The sequence below is a fragment of the Saccopteryx leptura genome, chromosome 5 (assembly GCF_036850995.1).
Source record: "Saccopteryx leptura isolate mSacLep1 chromosome 5, mSacLep1_pri_phased_curated, whole genome shotgun sequence".
NCBI lineage: Eukaryota > Metazoa > Chordata > Mammalia > Chiroptera > Emballonuridae > Saccopteryx > Saccopteryx leptura.
Window position 1 is genome coordinate 34,578,969 of NC_089507.1, and position 14,048 is coordinate 34,593,016.

The window sequence follows — 14,048 nt, forward strand, 5'->3', positions numbered from 1 at the left end:
AGAATGATGGCTCCTATTCTGAAATTCACGAAACCCCAAAAGGGATGTATAGGATTCTAGATGTTCTTGAGTTTGAATGGGAAACATTTACATATTTATTTTCACTAACCTCTATCAGAAATTTAATATTTCTCTACATGATAAATGTAGACAACAGGCATTAGTGAATTATTAGTACTTGTGACTTTTAACCAATAGAAAGCTCCAATATATCAGATTTATATATCTAATTCCAGTTATTGAACATATTTAAATGTATCACTGAATATTAGGGTAAATTACTCTAATTACTACTTCAGAACTATGGTAGTTATTTGACCCACTGTCTGATCTTGTTCAAGATGTTATTAAGGAAGCATATATATTACTATATTTTTTAAATTTTGTTAACTGTATTTCAAAATAATTATTTTCCTTTATAATTCTTTCTTTAACTTTTTGCACCTATACATTTTCTGAGAAGGCATTCTTAGGTTTAACTTGACTATGGAGAGGGTCCATGATACAAAAAGTTTACAAAGCACTACTTTAAAGTTACTGTATTTTACGACTTTATATTTGGGGACAATTGGTAAAGCTGTTTAGTGGCTGAAAGCACAGGCTCTATCCCACCTGCATTTAAATTACTGGGTGTAACCATAACCAGATTAAATAACTCTCTAAACCTCACATTCTTCATTTATAAAATGGTAATAATATTAATACCTACCTCATACCAGCTTTCATAAGGTTAAGTGTTTAGTACAGTGCCTGGAATACAGTAAACACTTAATCACTCAAAATTATTATTGTTACTGCTTTAGTGTCTTATAAGATGGCAAAGTTCAGGTATAATTGTCTAGTAAGTACCTTACCAATAGTGGTGGCATTGATGAAGAACCAAAATCTCTGAAGTATATTCCATGGGATAATAAAATACTTACATCATTCTCTCTCTTGGATAGTGGTGATTAGCATGTTCTATTTGCAGGAGATATATAAAAAAAATTATTTCCTTGAAGAGGTATTTAAATGTGCTCAAAAATTCCACTTGTTCTTAGGCACTGTGAGGATGGAAACAGCGTTTATTTCCTAGCGCTGTGCTCGGTAGGTGAGAAAGCAGCAGGAACAGTGACAACAGAAGTAAAGTGGGAATTGTTGGACTGGGTGGAGTTTCAATCCCCAGGTTTCTGCCTTTTGCCTGCACCTCATTGCCAATTACCAACAGACCCCCGCTGGTCACACTTTTCCATTTCTGTTCAACTCTCACTTGAAAGAATTTCTTTTCTGCTGTGATTGCCAATTCATGATAAATGCTCACAAAGGCATGACAATTACGATTGCCAGACCATCTGGCTACTGGATATTTTACCGTGGTTTTTAGAGCCAAGAGTTTCACCAGTTGCCCTGTTTCTAAGGAAACAGAAGCTATGGTGACAATTTGTGACTTAGATAAACTATCTCACTGCTCATTAGAGATGGCCTCTGGGGGTCAACAAGCACAAGCTGTACTTGTGTTCCTTCAGCCAGAGCCCTGAGTACTATATTGCTTGTTTTCATTATTCATTACTCCTATTTGCATCTTCTCTTCTGATTCGCTTGGGAAACCAACTGAAGCGTGATCTGAACATAGAAAAAACTTTATTTCACTTTCTTCCTCTGGGATGGATGGATGGATGAATGGTGGATTTAATCAGTCAACCAGTCACTCAGCAGACAAATATTGAAAATTTAAGTATCAAGTCACTTCCACCCTTAAACATTTCAGGATCATCCAAGTTCCTTAGTTTAGTAAATAGACAAATAAAATCCAATGATATTCAATCTGTAGCCACTCATTAAAGAGTGAAATCAATTTTGTGGGTGGTCACAGGCATTTTTACAAATATAGAATAGAATAGAATAGAATAGAATAGAATAGAATAGAATAGAATAGAAATAGAATAGACTCAAAGTAAATTCTAAGTATTTAAGATAAATGTTGCCTCATGAATCTTTTCATAAATATTCCCTGTATGTTGTACTGAGTTAAAGTTAAATGTAAGTTGTCTTAAAGAGTCAAGTTAAAGAAAAGTTTGAAAGTCACTGGCAACAAAGGCTTTTTTAACCCACTTCTCAGACCTGTCTTCAAGTGTTATATCAAAATTTATTTTCTAAATACACACTGCTTCAGTTCTCCAAAAGAATGCATTCTCTTGTGACTTAGACCCTTGCACAGTGCACTCTTATTTCTCATACAGCACTGCCTGTCTCACTGCTCTTTGCCCTAACTCTACCCACCTCCAGGAAGCCTTCCTCATCCCATCAACCTGGATTGAGTCCCTTTCTAGCAGTTTATAAGACCCTTATAGGCCCTGGCCGGTTGGCTCAGTGGTAGAGCATCAGCCTGGTGTGCAGAAGTCCCGGGTTTGATTCCCGGCCAGGGCACACAGGAGAAGCGCCCATCTGCTTCTCCACCCCTCCCCCTCTCCTTCCTCTCTGTCTCTCTCTTCCCCTCCTGCAGCCAGGGCTCTATTGGAGCAAAGTTGGCCCAGGAGCTGGGGATGGCTACATGGCCTCTGCCTCAGGCGCTAGAATGGCTCTGGTTGCAACAGAGCAACGCCCCAGATAGGCAGAGCATCGCCCCCTGGTGGGCATGCCAGGTGGATCCCGGTTGGGCACATGCAGGAGTCTGTCTGACTGCCTCCCTGTTTCCAGCTTCAGAAAAATACAAAAAACAAAAACAAAAAAAAACAAACAAAAAAAACCCTTATAGATCCTAGCTCATATATATTTTAACTGATTTTATCTTTCCTCTTTTAAACTATACAAATCTTTTTTAATTTTGTTAAAGTTATTGGGATAACATTAGTTAATAAAATGATATAGCTTCATTTGTACAATCTTGTAATGCATCATCTGTATATTGCATTGTGTGCTCACCACTCAAAGTTAAGTCTCCTTCCATCACCATATATTTGACCCCCTTACATTCTTCATCCTCTCTCCCAACCCATTTTCCCTTGGTAACCATCATACTTTTGTCTGTGTCAATGAGTTTTCATTGGTTTGTTAGTCTTTTCTTATTTTTTTGTTTGTTGCTTTCAGTTTTATATCTTACATATGAGTGTAATCATATGGTACTTGATATTTTTCATCTGCCTTATTTCACTTGGCATGATTTTCTCAAGATCCATCCATGTTTTCACAAATGGCAGTATTCTATATTATGGTTGAGTAGTATTACATTATATACCACATCTTTTTATCTAATCATCTATCAAAGGATCCTTTGGCTATTTCCATGTCTTGACCACAGTGAATAATGCTGCAATGAACATAGGAGTACATATATCTTTATGAATAAATGTTTTCTAATGTATGGTGTATCCAGAAAGGGAATTTCTGGGTCATATGGTAACTCTACTCTTCATATTTTGAGGACCTTTGTACTGTATTCAACTCTATGCTCTTGAAGATTACAATTATGTATAATTAGTTGTTGTAGATGCAGCTTTTTAATTCCTCAGGTAACTGCGATAAGCAGTCAAGCTAGGGAAATAGTAATCTAGTGTGGTGTGGCCAAAGTGTGAGATGCATATTAAGAGTGGTGTTATACTAGATAAATTTTGTCTAGAGAGTAAATTCTAAGGGGTATTAAATGGCAATAATATTTAATAGTATTGAGTCACACAGTGAGGAAATTATTCCCTTTGCAAATCTTTACTCATTCTTCTGATAACAAACAGGGAAAAGATCTTTTTGTGTGGTGCATTGAAAGATAAGTTTCTTAAAAAGTAAAATTATGACTCTCATACCAATATGAAATGAACATATGTATGAAAGACTAAACTCACTGGCTAATAAAAGACCTAGTAAGATATAGCTATAATATCAAAAGAAGTTCAAAGGATACCACACATCTAGACAAATGAGAAATGTTGAAATAAAATTCCAAATAGATGCAAAATGGGTCTATTCACAGGGCAATAATCAGTTTCAATTCACTTGACACAACTAATTTTTATTTCTATGGATAAGTATGATTTGAATTATTATTTTCTGCAATTTAACTCAAAGAACAGTGAAAAGCTGAGATAACATAGAAGGGTTATCTTTTTGGTCCATTTCAAAATCTTTCCTAATTCTTCCCAACTGGCACAAGGCTTTTATCTCCCTCCGACTATTGCTAATCTTCTTTGTAACACAGAGAGAGCAAGCCTTCTCCCAGAGACTCTGGCGTGCAGCTATGCTTAGCTAGAAATTAATAATATTGTTTTACATTTATGACCACTTATACTTATCTTTTGTTATTTATAATAAAATTGTCTTTATTTTAAATACCTTTTCTCATAAAAATACCTTTTTAATGAAAAAAGGTATTCATATAATGTCTACTACTACAGGAAAACGATGAAAAAATTACAACACAATGGTACAAGTATTAAGAGGCTATACGTGCTGTTTAAGAGAGACACAGCCAGACTCTCTAGGATCAAGTGACCTGAGATAAGTTATTTAAATGTGCTGTGCTTCAGTTACTTTATCTATAAAATGAATATAATAATAGTATTTACCTAGTATTGTTAAGGATTAAATTGGTTAATGCTTCAAATAGTATCACGTATAACAAATACTCAATACATATTCATTATCACTATTATTATTAATATTTTTATTTGACAAAAATTAGGATGATATGATACAAACAACTATAGTTTGGGAAACAATGGAGTTTATAACAACAGCCTGGTTTCAGGACTTTATCTGTTGCCACTGTTGAAAGTGTTATTGGAGGACATCAAACTTCTTATAGTTTTCCTCTACTGGCTCACAGAATCTGCGATCTCATATTTCTCTAATCCCTCCCACTTTTCAACAAAAACCCTGCAGTAACATATAAATCCCATTGACTTTCAAATTCATTGACCCACCTCCCAACAATAAGCTCAGTTCCCCCTTACTGAGCTTAGAATCCATTGTACATCACTAGGATCATTCATTTACATATATATCCAACTCCCTTGTCCCTGCCTCATAATATTTTCTTGAGAAGTATCCAACTCTGATTAAAAGCAATTATTCCTTGCCTGACCAGGCAGTGACACAGTGGATAGAGCATCAGCATGGGATGCAAAGGACTTGGGTTCAGAATCGCAAGGTCACCAGTTTGAGTGCAGGCTCATCCAGCTTGATTGCAGGCTCATGCAGCTTAAGCATGGGACCATAAACATGATACCATGGTCACTGCTTGAGCCCAAGATCAATGGCTTGAAGCCCAAGGTCACTGGCTTGAGCAAGATGTCACTGACTCGGCTGGAGTCCCCCAGTCAAGGTACATATGAGGAAGCAATCAATGAATAACTAAGGTGCCACAACAAAGAATTGATGCTTCTCATCTCTTTCCTTTCTGGTCTATCTCTGTTTCTCTCATTAAAAATAATAATAATAATAAAATAAGCAATTATCCCTTTTCTGTACAAATAATAAAACATGACTGAGAAAAAACCCTAAGAGTGGCAGTTAAGCAAATTACAAATGTGCCCTCCACACTATCCAGCAATCCTACATTTTCTTAATCAATTGACTCTTCAATGTGTTGAGATGATTTCACGTTTTTTCTTCTTTTCTCAAGTCTTCACTACCCACCCCATCTTCTCACTTTTAGCAACTGTTCTTGCCAATACTTCGGTAATAAAGAAGAAACAGTCAGAAGAAAACTATTACAATTTTCTACCAGAGGCAAATCTACCAAACCTCTGAAAATACCCCTACATAGACTGACACCCAGTTATGGCAAATGAACTGTGCCTGCTTTAGTGTTCTAAAGCCAAAGACTCTACCTGTGTATTAGCTTCCATACTCTCTGACTACTCAAGGACTTTGTTCCTACAATTACTGCCTTTCTTTCTTGCATCATCAAATTCCCCTTTTTCTTTTTGACTCTTCCTTACAGCACACAAACATGCTATAATATCCATTTTGACCCAGCACACTTCAGCTAGCATCCTAGTCTTTATGTCAAAGTCACTGGAAGAGTAACCTCCACTTCTTCAGGGTATCCTCCCCACCACTCTAATAGTCAAGGTGATCCATGAAACCCCACCTTATTAATTTCAGTTGAAAGTTATCAATCTTCATCTTACTAGATCTCCAAGGAACATTTGACTCAAACTCTGTTTCTTAAAGCATTATATTTCCTTGTTCTGAGGATGTCACACCCTGACACCTAACTACTTCTTTCTAACTGACTGAATACTTCTCAATCATTTTTACTGCCTTTTTTGTGTGTATCCTCTGCCAGATCTATAAATGTTGGATTCCCCTTCAATCCTGAACATTTTTTCTCAATCTACAGCCAGTTACATGACTTGAAATATTATCTACATATCATATATACCGGTTATTCTCAAATTTCTATCCCTAACTCTGACCTCTCTGTTATCCCCAGAATTGATTATTCACCTGCTTATTTAAAAGCTCTACTTCAAAGTCAGTAGGCAACTCAAAATCAATTCTGTTCAAAACAGAACCCTTAATGATCTTCTCTGAATTAACAAAGACACAGTTAGACTCATGTATCCGAAACACACTGCCTGAAATAAAAGCTAAGTTTCTTTTTCTCTTACATAAATTTCTAGGTAAGTGGTGGTGTCAGAGCATAAACAGGGTTATCATGAATATGTGGAAAGAGATATTTATTAAAGAAATAAGACCTTACTCCATTTGGGAAGAACCTGGAAAGTTACAGTCCAGATGGGGATTCTGGAGCATCAGAGAACAATCTCTAAAGAGGTGTCCTGGAGCAATAGTCTGAGTAGACAAGTTGGGCATTACAGGGGAATCTGAGCAAGTAGATACCTCTAGCAGCCAGTGTGAAACAACAAATGGAAACTGGGGGGAAAAAGTCAATAGAAATGTGTTGTTTCTGCTGAGCTTATCACTTCTGTAGGTCCACAGCCAAGAATCTGTTGGTGTTGGTGGAATTATGGTCACTATTGGTTAATATAGCAATACCATTGTTTAAGAGATTAATAAATCAAAGGAAATCCATTAAAAAGGAAGAAATGAGGTAGTCAAAGAAAGGGAAAGAAACAAACAAAAGAAGAGCAGTAGAGTGTAAACCAAGAAAATTAAGTATTATGAAGCAGCAGGTCATTGACAGTGTCTTGTGCTTTAGAGACATTCAGTAAGGTAAGAACTGAAAGGTGGCCATTGAATTTGACAGTTTGACAGTCAATGATGATCTCTGAGTACAGAAGGCTAAGTGCAGTCACTGACCTTTGTGGTAAAATAAGCATGTAGACACAATTTCAAGAAGAAAAGGAACGAGAGAAGGCACAAGCTAGAAGAGGGAGTATGGCCAAGAGAAGAATTTTATTGTTGCTATTTGTTATTGTTTATTTGTATGTCTGTTTATATTGCAAAGTCTTGAACATATTCATAAGGTATAATGAAGGAAATTGCTCAGCAAGAAGCGAGTAGAAGATATGAAAGACAGGATTGGTAATTGATTGATTAACAGCCTGATTTGGCGAGAGGGGATAGGATTGTCAAAACAGTTGAGGTTTTAACTTCAAATAGAAAGGTACAGATGGGTATATAAACAGTGTAGGTGAAGGGAAGACGATTACATTTTTCTTGTTGGGGTTATCTGTTATAATATACCCTATATGTGATGGTTATCATCTAGAAAACTTAATAAGAATAAAGAAAATTCAGAATAGTTGCTTGAGTTCAATAGGAAGGAGAAGTCATCAAAAATACCTAAAGGGATATAGAATTGGATTGAGAGCATGACTGAGGCTGACAACCATGAGTTTGTAGTGAAACTGTCTCAGACAGCCATGCTACATTGTCTTTTACTATCTGATCAAAATACAAAGGTGGCTTGTCAAGTTGCTCCCACCAATTTAGTGCTCTTCACAATGGTGGAGTCAATAAGTTAGAATGCATTCAGCTTGCAAGAAATAGAGAAATGACTTAAGTCTAAACAAAAGTGAATCTGTCTCTATTCAAACAATGAAGTCTAAAAGTAGATGGCCAGGGACGTTGGTTTAGCAACACAGTGAAGGTTATAAAACCAATTTCTGTGCAACTCTTTTTGCTTTTTAACCATATTTACATTTGACCCAGTAAGAAGAAAGTGAAGGAGGAACAGTGCCAATGTTATCAGATCCTATTATTGAGAATGCAGAATCATTTCTAAAAGCCCCCAACAGACTTTCTATATCTCACTGACACTCTTAGAAGAATTGAAGTTCCCCATATTGGAAAGGAAAAGCCAGCAATTGGTTTAGAGTGTTCCAAGAAACAATGTCTACTTTAGAAGGATTCAGTGGAGTTGAATCCAGATGAAAAAAATTGGTGCAAATGATAAATTATATGATTTAGATAAAGTGAGAGGTAGACAATACCTTAACCAAGTTATCTCACTTAACATCACAAATATTAATGTAATGTATGGCAACTACCTTTTGGTTTGAAGCAGTACGGGGTAATCATATCCTCTAAGTCAGGGGTCCCCAAACTATGGCCCGTGGGCCACATGCGGCCCCCTGAGGCCATTTATCCGGCCCCCGCCGCACTTCCGGAAGGGGCACCTCTTTCATTGGTGGTCAGTGAGAGGAGCATAGTTCCCATTGAAATACTGGTCAGTTGGTTGATTTAAATTTACTTGTTCTTTATTTTAAATATTGTATTTGTTCCCGTTTTGTTTTTTTTACTTTAAAATAAGATCTGTGCAGTGTGCATAGGGATTTGTTCATAGTTTTTTTTATAGTCTGGCCCTCCAATGGTCTGAGGGACAGTGAACTGGCCCCCTGTGTAAAAAGTTTGGGGACCCCTGCTCTAAGTAATAATCTTACCAAGCATGTTAAATGAATCTAACTTTGATAAAATTAATCCAGATTGTGAGACAACCTACAAGATATCTCACCTGACCAATGTGGATACCCCCAGGAGGTCACTCTCCCCGGGGCTCTGTTCAGGTGGCAAAGGGAAGCATAGGGCTCTGCCCCATGATGTACACTCCCTTTCCACAACGTTGGAGAGAAAGCCAGGCCCTGAGTCTGCGCCTGCATATTCCTACAGCTGCTCTGAGTCCTGTGGATAATGACTGAGGAGACAAACCATGCAGGAAACATTCTTCAGAAAAAAGAAAAAAAAAGATATCTCACCTGAATTCTTCAAATATGTCAATGTCTGGAAAGAAAAAAAGGCAGAGGACTAATCTAAGTTAAGGAGTCTAAATAGTCCTGTGTAAATAAAATATAATATCTAGTCCTTGATTCAATTTCAGACTTTTATTTAAATAAATAAAAATCAAAGCTATAAAAGACATTTTTGGAAAAATGGATAATTTTTAATTTGGACAAAATAGGTATATTCTAGAATACAGGTAGTGAGGTTTTTGCATCTATTTGCATCATGTATGAGATGTTTAGTGATTGGAGGACTCCTTGTGGTGAGTAATGTAATCACAATAATAATAGTAAGCATTCAGTTCTTGCTCTTCAAGGCAATTTTTTAAATGTTTTACAGGTATTCTTTTTTCCAATCCTAATATCAACGCATTTTAGAAAGAAGAAAACAGTCACAGAGAAATCAGGTAACTAATCCAGGAGCAATAGCTAAAGAAACTTGTCTGTAAACACAGTCTACCTAGAGCTCACATTCTTAATGACAAAGATTACAACCATGACTTACATTTCTAATATTATATATACCATACTGCATGGTATATGTTTTGCTTTACATGCATTCACCAGCATAGTACCTTGCATAGGAAGGATCCATAAATATTTGTGAGTGAGTGAGTGAGTGAGTGAGTGAGTGAAGAATCAGCACCAGAGGATTTTTTTCTGGCTGTTTTCAACTTTGGAGCCAAGAAAACATGCACATCAGCAATGGGGGAATTCTCTGACTCTTCCCTGAGGATCTATTATCATCTGTGATGATGTGAAACAGAGACTGGCAGTCCACAGAGACCTTTTCAATTCCCCATTCTTTCAAAGTGAAAACTAAAAGAAAAAAAAAGCCAAGTTTTTCAAGTCTTTATTTCTGCCATTTTTCTCCATTTTGAAGCTATTATTTTAATGAGCTCACTCATTGAAAAAAAATGCATTATCTCTTTAAAATAAGATTTAACTGAAATATAGCAATCTCACTACATCACAGAAATCCAACTTAAAATGGTGGTAATCACAAATCAAAGACTTCACTCCTATTGCTATTGAGGTTGGGAGTAATTTTTTTATAGATTAAAACAGACCAAATGATGTGAACAACCTCTCTGTTTTGTTCTCAACCATCAGCCCACATTCTGGGAAAATTAAACTCTACCACACAGAATTTCTTTTTTTATTAGTCTTTTATCTGTGCTCACTATGATATGATTGATTGGCTATTTCCCAAAATAGTATATTCCTTATTTTTAGCAATTTTGTCTGCCAATTAGTAGATTCAATGGTGAAAATTATAGGGGAATACTGGCTAAGCAGTGGAAGTATGAGTGTGTTACAAGACAGTTTATCAGCCTTACCGACTCTACATGTAGACTAGTTTGGGAAGTTAAGCAATAAAAGACAAATGAGCCAAACACCTGACCCCACCAGTGCCTCTACCATTTTCAGCCTCAGGGCTTTTATAGAAATCATTGCATGACTCAGAAGTAGCAATAAGATAACAATGCATAATGGAAGCCTTTAGGGAATGGGACTCAGTTGTGCTGAAATTAAAAAGATCTAACAAATGAGGCATGTGACCCACAAATGCAGCAGGAAACGCTGAATGATTTTCTCTACTTTACAATTTTGTCTAGAAATAAATCCAAAAGGCACACGGGGGCCAGAATGAAACCTTACTATCTAGAAGATGGTAAATTAAAATTAATAAAGTAAGACTGCGAAAAAAATATTTTTAAAAGCAACTGAAATTATGACTAAAAACATTATACTACTGTTACTTCATATCTTCAAGGAAAGCACCATCATAACTCAGATAAACGTAGGAAAAAATATGGTAAATATAGGAAAGCTAAAGAGAACTATTTGGTAAGGCTCTTGAACAGTGTTTCTTCCAAGGTTAATACTTATTATGGAAAGCAAGGACACTGACAAGTTTCCAGGGGCTTTCTTTAAAATCTACACTGTCTGAAATATTGATAGTGATAACATTTTACCTTTATAAACTTAATTGGGGACAGGCTGAGCATACCCTCCTACTTGACAACTCTCCACATGCAGTTCTTATAAAATGACAATATAATTTTTCAGGGGCCCTCTGGAAAATTAAAAGGTACTTTTACATGTAAAAGATACTTAGGTATAGATGTAGGTACAGATATAGCTATATATGATCTGATTTAAGAATATCAAAATCAAATAAGTTGTTAGAGATTTGAACATTTGATTAAGAGAGGATACCAGCTTTGTTGTCCTTTTTTTTTTTTAATAATCCAGGACATAATGAAGTCAACATAAACACAGCAAATTAAGAGGCAGAGTCTTTGTTATCTAAGTAACGAACTACATAGAAAGTAAAGAATAAGTTTTCATACTGTAGGACAGGGGTCGGGAAACTTTTTGGCTGAGAGAGCCATGAACGCCACATATTTTAAAATGTAATTCCATGAGAGCCATACAACGACCCGTGTACATTACGCATTATCCAATAAAACTTTGGTGTTGTCCCGGAGGACAGCTGTGATTGGCTCCAGACACCCACAACCATGAACATGAGTGGTAGGAAATGAATGGATTGTAATACATAGAATGTTTTATATTTTTAACATTTCTTTTTATTAAAGATTTGTCTGCGAGCCAGATGCAGCCATCAAAAGAGCCACATCTGGCTCACGAGCCATAGGTTCCCGATCCCTGGTGTAGGAAAAGGCATTATCAGTAAAACAAGTAACTGAAACCATCATGATTTAGTTAGCCTTTGCTAAAATTTTAATATATTTCATAGTTTGTCAGACTCAGGTATAATAAGTAAAGGTAAATAAAATTTATTTTAGAGTTGACCCTTCATCATGTTCTTTTATATTCTAGAACATACATGCACTTCACCTTAATGCAATGCTTCCTTATCCCATGATCCATGTGGTCAAAACTATCTTCATAACAGCACTAAGATGTGAACATGCAATGCGCTCATCATGCTTTCTTAAAGTAACTCCATAAATATATATATTAAATATTTCTTAGTTTTTAATATTTTAAACGTGGTAAATATTGATGGAATGTAAGAGTCAATAAAGAGTCTCCCAAGCAAGAAAAACTAAATGAGTTCATCATCACCAAACCAGTATAACATAAAATGTTAAATGATCTTCAAAAAGAAGAAAAAGGAGGAGGAGAAAGAAAAAAATATATATAAACAATAAAATGGCAATAAATATATATCTATCAATTGAATCTGAAAAACAAAATAAAAAATCAAGCACAACAGAAACAGACTCATAGACACCGAGAACATTCTGATGATCCAGGTTGGAGGGGAGCTTGGAGAGTTGAGTGAAAAGACTGAAGGGATTAAGAAGTACAAATTTGTAGCAACAAAATAGTCATGGGGATATAAAGTACAGCATAGGGAATATGGTCAATAATATTCTAATAACTACGTATGGTGTCAAATGGGTATAAGATTTATTGGATTGATCACTTAGTAAGTTGTTTTGTTTTTTGTGAGAGAGACAGAGACAGAGAGAGGGACAGACAGACATGAAGGAAGAGAGAAACATCAGTTCTTCATTGTAGCACCTTTGTTGTTCATTGATTGCTTCCCCAAATATTCCTTGACCAGGGGGCTACAGCAGAGTGAGCAGCCCCCTGCTCAAGCCAGTGACCTTGAGCTTCAAGCCAGAGCCTTTGGGCTTCAAGTTAGCAACCATGGGATTTTGTCTATGATCCCATGTTCAAGCCAGTGGCCTTGGGATTTGAACCTGGATCCTCTGCATCTCAGTTTGACACTCTATTCACTGTGCCACAGCCTCATCAGGCTCACTTAGTAAGTTATATACTTTCTAATCATTTGTGTGTACAATTGAAACTATTAATATAATATTGTATGACAACTGAAATTCAAAAATAAAAGCTGATTTAAAATTTTTAAAAAGTATAAATGAATCAGGAGAACAAAAATTTGAGAACCATGAATGTAGGATAAAATTATTCCTTTTTTCTTACGTAATTAAAAAGCACATATACCAGTATATTTCTTTGTCACTGTTACTCTGAAAATAGTCTCAGCCAGTCCTATTAATTACAACTTCTAATGAAAGAAATGAAGTTGTATTTCACAAAAGAACTAGAGAGTGGAAAATCAAAACTCTTGCTCACACGCTAGGTATTCCAGCACAATAGCAGAACTCATGAACACACTAAACCCCACTTTTTACACACATATCCATACATCCTTTAAACATCTTTTCTAAAGCAATAAAAAAAAATATTCATTAATAAACCCCAAAGCTACACCCACTCCATACTTTAAAAAGGTAAGAAGCAAAGGCATACAAATTTAAAATTATGCTGAGTAATCAATGTTAAAGTACTCTATTTCTTTCAAAACCATCTAGGTAACCAATGATTATTCATTAATTAATTCAGTTTAATATCAGTCTAAGGCTTTAAGCTAGATATCAAGAAAATTATCTTCAAGATGACATATTAGAAAACTTAATTCTGTTGAAAATAGTTTTGTCAGAATGATTTATTAATAAAAATTTACATTTTTCAAAATCTTAAATATTATAGAGTATTGATGTCAGTACATTTGATCAAAAAAATTGTATAGGCCCTGGCCGGTTGGCTCAGTGGTAGAGCGTCAGCCTAGCGTGCGGAGGACCCAGGTTCGATTCCCGGCCAGGGCACACAGGAGAAGCGCCCATTTGCTTCTCCACCCCTCCACTGTGCTTTCCTCTCTGTCTCTCTCTTCCCCTCCCGCAGCCAAGGCTCCATTGGAGCAAAGATGGCCCGGGCGCTGGGGATGGCTCTGTGGCCTCTGCCTCAGGCGCTAGAGTGGCTCTGGTCGCAACATGGCGACGCCCAGAATGGGCAGAGCATCGCCCCCTGGTGGGTAGAGCG

General features: G+C 36.3%; 1 protein-coding gene and 1 non-coding gene across 2 annotated transcripts in view; both read left to right on the top strand.

The window, feature by feature from the left end:
* The window catches only part of GABRB1 (gamma-aminobutyric acid type A receptor subunit beta1), a 383,981-nt gene that overhangs the window by 248,522 nt on the left and 121,411 nt on the right, over window positions 1-14,048 (top strand). The window lies entirely within an intron of this gene.
* LOC136407333 (small nucleolar RNA SNORA73 family) lies at window positions 8,901-9,106 on the top strand. The gene has a single exon (XR_010751879.1). It is a non-coding gene; the product is annotated as a small nucleolar RNA SNORA73 family (small nucleolar RNA).